Source organism: Lolium perenne, chromosome 6, assembly GCF_019359855.2.
Source record: "Lolium perenne isolate Kyuss_39 chromosome 6, Kyuss_2.0, whole genome shotgun sequence".
NCBI classification, from domain to species: domain Eukaryota; kingdom Viridiplantae; phylum Streptophyta; class Magnoliopsida; order Poales; family Poaceae; genus Lolium; species Lolium perenne.
Window position 1 is genome coordinate 231,838,959 of NC_067249.2, and position 10,653 is coordinate 231,849,611.

At 43.6% G+C, this 10,653-nt stretch overlaps 2 long non-coding RNA genes across 8 annotated transcripts; both read left to right on the forward strand.

Moving 5' to 3' along the window:
* The first annotated feature begins 1,269 nt into the window (after positions 1-1,269).
* On the forward strand, positions 1,270-7,168 carry LOC127305973 (uncharacterized). Of its 5 annotated transcripts, XR_011747754.1 has the most exons (7): positions 1,270-2,134; positions 2,247-2,596; positions 2,705-2,880; positions 2,959-3,044; positions 4,014-4,171; positions 4,322-4,540; positions 6,281-7,168. It is a non-coding gene; the product is annotated as an uncharacterized lncRNA (long non-coding RNA). The 5 variants fall into 5 exon arrangements; XR_011747753.1 differs by having other exon boundaries at positions 2,705-2,876; positions 2,964-3,044; positions 4,322-7,168; XR_011747750.1 differs by having other exon boundaries at positions 1,271-2,134; positions 4,322-7,168.
* A 2,253-nt stretch (positions 7,169-9,421) lies between these two features.
* On the forward strand, positions 9,422-10,581 carry LOC127305975 (uncharacterized). 3 transcript variants are annotated; one of them, XR_007854283.2, is made up of 3 exons: positions 9,422-9,454; positions 9,547-9,712; positions 9,974-10,581. It is a non-coding gene; the product is annotated as an uncharacterized lncRNA (long non-coding RNA). The 3 variants fall into 3 exon arrangements; XR_011747756.1 differs by having other exon boundaries at positions 9,428-9,721; XR_011747755.1 differs by having other exon boundaries at positions 9,428-9,712.
* The last annotated feature ends 72 nt before the right edge of the window (positions 10,582-10,653 follow it).

The following is a 10,653-nucleotide window of genomic DNA, read 5'->3' on the forward strand; positions in this document are numbered from 1 at the left end:
ATTTTTCCAGTCTCCAAACAGCATTTAATGAAAATATAATCTATAAATCTTAACTTGCAAAAAAAACGACTATTATGAATACCCGGTGTCGAAATCCTACATCCGCCCCTGGGCCCCGGCAAGACAGGATATGATGCCCTGAAACCTTCCACACCAAAAAAATGAACGGCGGCCAAAAGGATTTGGTGGTACATACAATGGCACGACGCACCAAACACTGTGCAACCCAAATTGATGGTCCTGTCGAAGCGAGCTGTATAGGAGAGCTGTTTATCGGCTGCTTGTTTGCATAAATGTCATTATCAATTTATCAATTTATCATCATCATGATGTTACCAAATAATGTTCACAAAGTCATCATTTTCCAAGGAAAACTAAAGAACCAAAGTTCAAAGTCTTTCGACTTCACCATTAAATCAAACTTAAAAATACTAGCTGATTCCTGGAGATAAACATCCAAGGTCAATACATATACATATAAACCTGTGCGGGGACAATTTTACGCCTCTCTGCAAGCAAAGAAAATCCGCATCTTGGCCGAAATATGTAGTGGATCCTAGGTACTCATGAACCCGAGTTACTGTAGGGCATCGATATTCATATTTTTGGTGCTCCAAAAATTCTGAAAATGATAACACCGTTTGGCGTTTCGCCTCAAGGATTACCGGATTAATACATGGTTTATATGATATGAAACCGCAATGAAAAGTATGCGATCTGCAAGACAAATCTAGTGATACCAACGTCATATTAACAGGGAAATCCTTGAGAAATCTAGTGGTACAAACATCATGTTAACAGAGAAATCATTGGTCAAAGACTTGTCTTTACAAAACATAATACCCGTCAGTATTTAGAGGTAATTAGATGTTTCCTTGTGCTTCTGACAACTCAATGGGCTTCTCACAGTTATCCTTCTTGTCTGGACCAAATATCCATACGGCAGCGAGAGTGGGAAATAACTACTATATTAAAGAGCAACAAACATCTTTTTTTACAGAATTTTGAAGGCATTTTGAAATTACCATGGTGGTGACACGTATACTGTTTGTAAAGTTTGTTTTTCACTGGATTTTTCTGTGTACATTTCCGATGCTTAGTAGAAATTTTAGGAGAGGTTGGAACCTCATCTACTGCCAACACGTGTGCAAATGTCTATGTTTTCCCTTCATATTGCTTCGTTTGTAGGGGCTTTGGTACATTCGGTGCGTGTCCGTACCATTGGTTCAGACTGACAGTGGTCAAAGCGGTGATAACAGCCTGCTGCATTGGGCGTCGGGTTCGAGACCGACTGCCGCTGGCTTTTTCTTTCATCGCCGCCTCCCTTCCCAGGACGGCGCTCTCCACTCCCTCTCTAGCCACCGCGTACCGACGAACCCATCGGCGCGAAAAGAACTCCTCTTCATCTCGAGGTCGCTGGCGGCGCGGAGAAGGAGGCCGGCGCCATCTTCTTCCCAAGGAGGATGGCAGCGGAGAGCAGGACCTCGGCGCGTCCTCCTCTCCCTACCGAGGCGGACTTCAGCGTCACCCGACTCCCACAGGAGGGATGCCGGCGGCTTCGGCGGCAGCCCAGCGCCAAAGGGCCCTACGCCGGAGGGACCGATTACCTCCGCGTTAAGCTCATGGGCTACCTGCGCGATCTGGCTAAACCTAGCCCTCAAAAAGTGTGCTCAAGATCGCGCCACTTCCAACGCAGGGGCGCCGAGGTGGTGAGGATGAGGATCCCCGCGATGGCGGATTTGAGGATCTCCTGCTCAAGCTAATGGGCCATCTGCGCGTGCTCCGGTCAAGCAATCCTCTGCCCCTACAGTCGTCACCACCGCCGATAGCAGTCGTCGCGCCGGCGCCGTCATGGTGTTTCTCTCCGTCGGAGCGTCCTTGCGTCAGGTGGCCGCCGCCGCTACCTCCGGATACCGTGTCTAGCCAGTCGGCCGCGTCGGTGGCCGCCGCCGCTACCACCGGAAATCGCGGCAACTGCATCTAGCCAGTCGTTCGCCGTTCATCCCGCCCTTTGCCCGCGCCTCAACCGCAAATTCGCCAAGCATCCGCCGCCGTCCAGGACGAAACAGAGAGGATAGGCGGCAGCACTGCTGGTGCTGGCGACACAGGCGACACCAACACGGCAGAAGGCGAGGTTGCGTACATCGGCTACAATCAGATTTTGGCTCCCAGCCTCCCAGAGGCTTTGCCTTTGCCTTCTGTCGGTTTGTCTTCTGCTGATCTTGGGTTTCCCTGTGTTGTTCTAGGTGGATGTGAAGGGAGGAGGAACCTGCCGTTTAAGATGGCCACGGGCGCAGTGCTTGGCGCTAGCAAGCATCTCGAGTTCTCGACCTTCGCTGCCGTGTCCTTGCATCCACTGCAAAACCAGCAACGGCGTTATCCGCCAGCCGGCGCGTCTCTGCCTCTGCTGCCAAATTTGGGGGGCGCAAGGAGTAGGGAAGATCCGGGGCGACCACCACGGTGGGGCGCTACGTCCGTGAAGGCAGGACGAGCAGCATCAAAAGACCTTGGAGACGACAAAGGGAAGGTCTCTCCCATCTCATATGGGCCGCCAACCAATGTCCTCTCTCTGTGCCATCCCCAAATTTTTGGAAAGGTAAGAGATTCAATCTAATCCAGCCAGCCTACCACGATCCCCTTTCTCTGCTTCCTCCAAATCCCCACAGCTTCACAAATTTTTGAACAATCGGTGTATCAATTGCAGTCTGATGATGTTTGATGCACCAGAGGAAGATTAGGAGAGATATTTTATAATTTGCCACAATTACTTAGTAAAAGCCCAAGTATAGGACCGTTAATTTGAAGCAGAGTCAGCAGACGTAACCGTCAGCTAGGCGGCGGAGTGGACCAACTATATTGCTGCCACTGCTACACAGGCAGGTAACATTCACTAATAAATTCCCAGCCCATTTAATTCATAAAAAAACCTGACAAATCGTCTTATGTCTGACTGGATAGAAAAGGTAAGTTTTTAGCCCTATCGGTTCGAGCTGAATGAAGGGATGGAGGTCTGGTCTGCAACGCCACAAACGGCACCACAAAAGGTCCGCTTTGATCTTTACACGAAGCATTGTAGATGTTTTCCATATTACCTTTGCTCAGTCTAACATCTACTAACTGGAGTGTTAGCCGATGAAGTTGGACGATGTTCCTCATGGAGAGGATTTGCATTTTGCCTGTTGTTTCTTCATACAGGCTAAATCTTAGTTATCATCACCATTAACTAATCGTATTGATGCCTTGGTCTGAACAATTTATACATTTGTCATTTTGGCATATACCAGCTTGCTAGATTTCCTGAGCCAATGGTCTGAACAATTTATACATTTGTCGTTTCTTTGAAAATCTGGTGTCTGAATTTAAAACTTATCTAGATGAATAATTAAGCTAGCTGTATATTTAGATGTAAAGAAAAATTCATGATTTTTTTCTTCCAAGCCACATGATTCTCAACACCGGTGCATTGTTGGCTCCCAACTTGTGTCCCATCTCGATGAGCCTCACCCAGTCTCCAATTAGTACACGTACCATCATATATAAACTAAGTGGTAAGACGCTTGCCCTTTGGTTCATTTGGCTTTTATAGTATATTGTTGGATATTCATTCTTTCTCCCTAGCATCGATACTACATAAGCATACAACGACGAGCAATGAGTGTCTGTTCTACATTGATGATACATAAGCATACCGATGACCAATACATGTCTGCGAAAAAACTCATTACGACATATTTGTATATTTTAGTTAGTATTACTTTGGTCTGTCTGAATCACAAGGTCTGCTCACAAATTACCTGATTTTCACTATCACGGATAGTAATATTTACATTTGAATGCAGAGAATAACTATCATTTGGCATCAGTTAATGGTATATTTTTTCTTGGATTGGCTTAGATTGTCCCGTTTGCTAGCATCCATTTAATTGGCCAATTTACATTTACTTTTTGCATCATTACAGTTGTGATTTGTACCACTGTTCATGTCCACCATTACTGAACGTATCTTCTTATAGGGACACCAGAAGAGCAGTCATGGATACAACCTTGGTGAAGGATCTGTCACCTCGAGGGTTTCAATGGAAGACCATTGTGTGTGTCGTGGGAACATAGGGATCAAGCAACCTGGCAAAATAATTTGTTTTAGGTGGACTTCATTGTCATTGACCAAGAGGTACCTTCTAAATATTCAGAAACTTCAATCGGTCATTATCACTCATGACCTCAATGCATTTAATTAACTCGAGTTATTTACCCCCTTATCTGTCAATACCCACTATATTGTATGAAAAACAGTTCATGGACACTTTTTTTTCCCTATCAGGCATGGTGCACCTGTTGTCCTTATATTTCGAGTGAATGGCTTTGTGCAGTATAGTAAAGGGATGTTAAACTTTCTTCTGTTGTACGATCATTTAGTATCGAAACTAAATTTCCCTAGACAATTATACATTCAAAAATTAAATGATGTTTCAGGGCAACAAAATGGAAGGCTGCATCCCAGCCAATCGAATTGACCAGTTCAGAGATAAAATAAAGTAAGGTTCGATACTATTTTTCCCTTGGATTCATTCCATGTTTGCTATCCCACAGTACTGCCAAACACACAAGAAAGTTTGTCGCGTCTGTCCTGGTGGTGTTGATCTCTTTCAGTTCTTCATTGTTGTGCGCCGTGTCAAATTGGAAAACCTGGTTAGTTTGTTTCTTGTGCATCAGTGAACTAACTTGTCTTTTACTTCTTGACTCTTGAGGCTGCAGTTAATATGAATTGATTTATTTTCGTCTCAAATCATGCATAGATATTTAGTCCATGCACTGATATTTTTATTGAGGGTCCTTAGGATAAATTACCTGGTTTCAAACTTATTTCGGCTGCCTTGAATATTGATATGATTTTACTGACTAGATCTTAGAAATCCTACAGTGCATGGAGCAGCTGTTCTTGATGTCCCTGTTAAAGCCACTGTAAAAGAGGTGTTTTGTTTTATATATCCATATGATCATCAATATGATGAGTTTGCAAACATCTTTATAAGGAAACTTTTGATCCACTGCATCGTAATTCATCAATAATCACTTGTAGTACGTGTCATGGAGAGATCTTCAAACAACCACAATTTTGTGTCATAATCGATTCTACTTTATTAATACAAGAAAGAATTTTCTTTTCTGCTTCTGAATATTTTGTGTCTGAATTGATTCAGAGAAGGAATCCATATGTTTGGTGATTTCCCTACAATTTTTATTTCCGTCTTTAATTTGCCAATACTGTTGTACTATTCAGCAGGAAATTTAACCCTGTATTCGAATCCAAGATTAAAGTCTACAACAAAATATATCGCTGGTGTGTTACTTTAGGAAAAATCAACGCACCAGCTATATATTTTGTTGTAGATCTAAATTTCCTTCTGATTCCAAATGTTCTATACGTTTTAGTATTAATAGATAAAATATGTCAGTTTTGTTGGAATCTTCAACGATTTTTAGCCATGGCTGGTTGCTGAGCTTCAGTGGTTGACAGATGCATATGTTAGTTGCTTGATTCACCCATTTAGTGATTAGTTCTCTGCTATCACAGAAAAGCACAAATGCATGGCAAGCTCCCAATCATGTATATATCTGAAATGGTCTATTAGGGTCAAGATTTAGATGTAGCAGTACCTTGGTAGGTACATTGTATTCCTCCTTTATTTTTGGCGATTCTGCATTTGAGAATATGTTCATGCTTTCTGAATCGAATTAGATCTGGATTATTCACTTGGTCTTATTTGATATCGAAGTGAAGAGAGCTGGTACCAGCTTATGAATCTTTAATATTATGTCGGGTCATACATCTTAGGCCTGCCATAGTTTGAAGTTCTTTCATTTCCTGTTTCAGTGAGATAGCATCTAACTCATGTTCTAACAACTACGTACAGACATCAAATATTAGTTGTTATCAGAGGAAGTTATTTTTAATGCTTTATCTTGAAAGGGTAACCATATACATTCAACTGCATATGTGCTGTTCTTTCCAAATAAGATACACTTTAGAGTTCCCCCGAGTAGTAGGATGCCTGAGTAGTTTGTCAAGTGGTATTTTCATGTCAAGACATGTGTTATTCTAGAGATAATGAACAACTTGCTTTTACCTCAGAATTTTGAGGCCTCATAGGGGGTGAGCCTCGCGGCGACACTTTAACTTTGTTTTTTGGTTTTCACTGCCTCTTTGCTGTGTATGGTTTGGTGCTGCGTAGCGATTTCGACTGTGCAGTTTGATATGTTTCCTTCGCTTACTGAACAGTTTGAGTGGTTTGGTGGCGTGGTCATAGCTGATGCATGATTGGAAACGGTGGTGGTTGATGTGGATGACTCACCCGATCACACGTGTGTTCGACCGCTCAGACTAATCTCCTCTGCATTATCCATTCACATTTTCACAGGCTCCATCCTAGCACTTATTTTCTTCTCTCTCTGTAAATCAATCGCCACGGGAGTTGGGAGCGCAGCAGGAATGAGGCGCGCGTCGCGGGAGGATCTTCGAGGCAGCCGCCGACGAGCGCGTCCCGGTAGGCTCCGCCGACAGCCGCCGCCGTTCTGCCTTGCCTCTCGCCTTCACCAAATCGCCACTGTCCTCTATTTCTCAGCCGCTCCCTGTCGAGCTTGCCGCCACCAAGAGCCGCCTCCCCGCGCGGACTGTTGAGATACTTCGCCCCACACTACTCATGGAGATCAAGCACGACGCCATCATCGCGACGCTGGAGACGAAGAACTGCTGTGGTTGAGGAGCTCCAGCGGATCGCGAACTGTGCCCCGGATGAGGTCCGACTGCTCCTGTTGGAGCTGCCTGCGGTGGGGATCGCGAAGGACGCGCTGGAGCGGCCGGTGCTCCTCTGGCGCCAACCGGTGCACGCGGGGGTGCTGTCTTGGCCAAGACCTGCGCGCTGAGGTGGTTCGAGTCCGTGGAGCAGATCGCCGTGTGCGCTTGGAGAGGAGGCGACGGCGACGACAGAGGGCCAGGGCACAGAGTTTTCGTCTCGCTCTTTGGTTTTTTTCGCATCATTGTACTCGCCTTACAGTTTATTTTTCTTTTCTCTGTAGGCCACGTCCTGTCGTCAGTCGTTGAGTTGTCCCCCACCGGTGTCTAAGTTTGTTACGAAAACTTCTTCTCTTCTACAATTGAGTTCTACAAGCCCACCGGGGATCAAAGTCCTCTGCGTTTTGGAACAACTAGTAAACATGCACGTGCACTGCACGTTGGTGAAAGAATAGCATGAAAATATATATGTAAGGGAGAAACATGAATTTCAATATTTCATAGACTATACATTCCAAATCATATCAGACAAAAATAGTGTTTTGTCAAATGTACTATTTGTTTTATTGAACAAACAATTGAAAGAAAAATCAATAGACCATATGCGTACCTGATCTTAAGAAGTTTGCTAACATGACCAACAGATTATGAGCAGTCCACAAATTCTCCAATCTTAAATGTACTATGGCTAACAAATAATGAGTAGTCCACATATTATCCAATATTAATGTTGAGTTCCAGAAGAAAAAGTACTTGAGCTAAGAGGCTTTGTCGTGCACGCATGTTAGCATTACCTTAGTCTTACTCAAGCCCTAACAGGGATTCAAGAAATTCCATTATTGTTGCAGCACCGAATATATTTTTATTCTTGTGATTGAGAATATGAGCTTGATATCTCAAGGTTTCTCGATAGAGAAAAAAAAGACCATAACAGAGAGAGCAAGCACCTTCAGTTATAGAAAGTCTAGGCACATTCTTGAAAAAAAAAAGTCTGGCCACAGTGTTGAACATGTTGAAGGACATCATGATTAACCAGACGGTCATCCACACCATGACTTTAAGCAACTGAAGTTTTTTAATTGCTAATCAGCTTACATAATTGATCATGTTGTCATATGTGTGGTAAGAAGGCTGAGATAGTGCAGCTTTTAACACTTCCCGAGAAAACATCCAGAAATAAAAATTATACAAATTTAATGATTTACTCACGGCTTCAAACAGAAGATATAAAATATCTTTGAGAGATGAAGTCTTTGTTCATGGTAAGACAAATGATAACATCGACCTTGTCAAAGAAAAGGTAAAACATGGTATAAACTAAATTTCTTAAATGAGTGTAAATATCCAAATAGATGTATTGGTGTTGATGTTTTCTACAAGAAAATAAATTAATCTGAAATGGTTGCTATGTACGGAACCAACTAAGAAAAAGAACAAAAGTATGGCTTTATCCATCCGATTTTGTTATACAAATTGGCAACCACACACGTTAATCCCTAGCCTGCCATTGGTCTATCAATTCTTAGCAGTTTAGACAAAAGCACACTTGGTGTGCAAAAAAGGACATATCCTCCAGAAGATCACATCATGCAAAAAATTCCGTAATTTGATGAGAATACATAAGTGGTAGCAAGAAGCATCATCTTGTATGGTACTCTAATGTATGAAAAGATCAAGGAAATGGAAACCAACCGACAAAAAAGTGATACAAAGAGGCACACACGCACAGTCTGACTTGTGGCCGGTTATGGCACTTCCACTCCCACGGGCTGATGAGCTGGAAGCATTTGTGTAGTCAACAAGTGGAGGCGGTGGGTTGTGGAGGGGATGGAGACGCTTGTGGCTGGTTCAGTGCTCTTCATGTCGCTGCCTCCTGTATTTTGCGGGTGGATTTGACGATGACACCCGCAGTTCGTGTGCCTTTAAATTGTAGAAAACGTCCCCTTTGGCATGGTTAACCGAGGAAATTAACAGGCAAAATCTGTGAAGACGCATATTAGCCGGCGCAGTCGTCCGGTGCCCAAGGCCCAAGTCGCGGACGGGTGCGCGGAGCAGCTAGGCTCGTTGAATGGATCGTGCCCAGCGGCTTTGGCGGCCAAGCCTTGGCGGAGGGGCGTGGGTGCAACGGCTCCGGCTGCCAAGTGCGGCGACGACATTGGCACAACAGCTTTGGTGGTCAAGCAGCGGACCGACGCGAGCAGATCGGCGAGGCCTCCCGAGCGCAGGGGCTCTGGCAGCCAAATCGTGGAGGCGCGCTGGCCGGCGGAGCAGGCGAAGTGGAGCGGCCAGGTGTAGCGGAAGGCTGTGCAGTTGCTCCGGCGGCCAAGTCGCGGTCGCAGACGGGGAGAAATAAAAGACAAAACAGGACAAAGCTGCGACTTGGACTCAGTTTGGTATGTGGCAGTGCAGAGACGTCTGGATCTATCGCGAAGAAGCTGGCAAGTTCGCGCACAGGTGGAGCGAATCCGGCAAAGACCAACCGTTAGATATGCTAGATTACTGTGAGATGGAGGGTGGATATCAATGCAAGAGAAGAAATCGACGGCTAGAATCAATATTGTCTCTGGCGGGAAACTGGAGAGGGATTGGTAAATCCAAATTCAAAACTGCCACATTATAGTAGTAGAGATTATATGGCTTAAGGTAACCAAACCTGAAAAGGTTAGGCAAGATTGAAAGTACATATTGATTATTCTGTGTTGCCTACTATCTTGTGGCTCCATATGTGCTAATTGTGACCATTGATGTTGTAGATTTGTTCTTTGTAATTTTGGACAACTGAGATATGTTCAGATGCTATTGAACACTCTGTAGCTGAACAGTTCTCACTTTCGCTGCTGTTGCTGCTAGACAACGGCTGAATTTTGTTGATGCTCCTCACATTTGCAATTATTTGTTCGGCTCTACTTAGCCGCGAAGGTAGATAAAGTAATCATGACGACTACTGTTAAATTTACATTAATTTTCGTCTTATTTTATCTACTATTTTCCTGAAGTAAGAATATAATTATGTAAATGGTTTTCATTATTTAGCTGAACAATACTATAGACCATCTTAGTTGTTTACCGTGCAACTACAGGAGCACTCCCCATAATAGCTATTACATAGAGAAAAATGTGATCACTGCCATGCTTTTCACTTCATAATCATCATTCTATGCCATCATTTTTTTGTTTTAGGGACGTGAACATTAATTCATTATGAAGAGCTGACATTTGAGAATGCCCTGATCAACTAGCTGCATATACAGTAATGTAAATTTCATTTTTGGTTTCACAAGCTGGAGATGCTGATTTTATATTCCTTGAGGAAATATGAATGAACTAAATCAAGTGGTCTAAAGTTAGTTTGGTTTCAAGATTCCAAGGACAGGGAAAAAAACTTTGCTGACCATGATACCAATGTACCTGTCGTAGATGATTCGTATGCTGGAGCTTTAGTAGGCGGATGGAGGTACCTCATATAAGGCGAAACTTGTTCTAGAGAACTATTATGTTAGATTTCATTGCAGAAGAGGACTGCCGCTTACCTTTTCCCTGATTCTATCACGATACAGATTCATATGTAAACTGAATGCCAAAAGAGAGGACTGCCCCATCGCACTCACTTGGTTGCTCAAAGTTGACGGAACTCTCTATAAATATGTTGACGCCCTTTTCTCTTTCCTACAGCACTTGCATTTTAATTGATCGAAGGGACAATGCTTTTCATGATTATTTCTGCCACTTTTCTGTATGGCAATGGCTTAGCCATTTGCTCGATCTATGACTGTATTAGTAAATGCAAACACGGCCTTGTTTGTGTGGTTGTTTCTGGCTTCTTAACTTTGTAATTGGTTAGTCCATTTTTTTTCATGTTA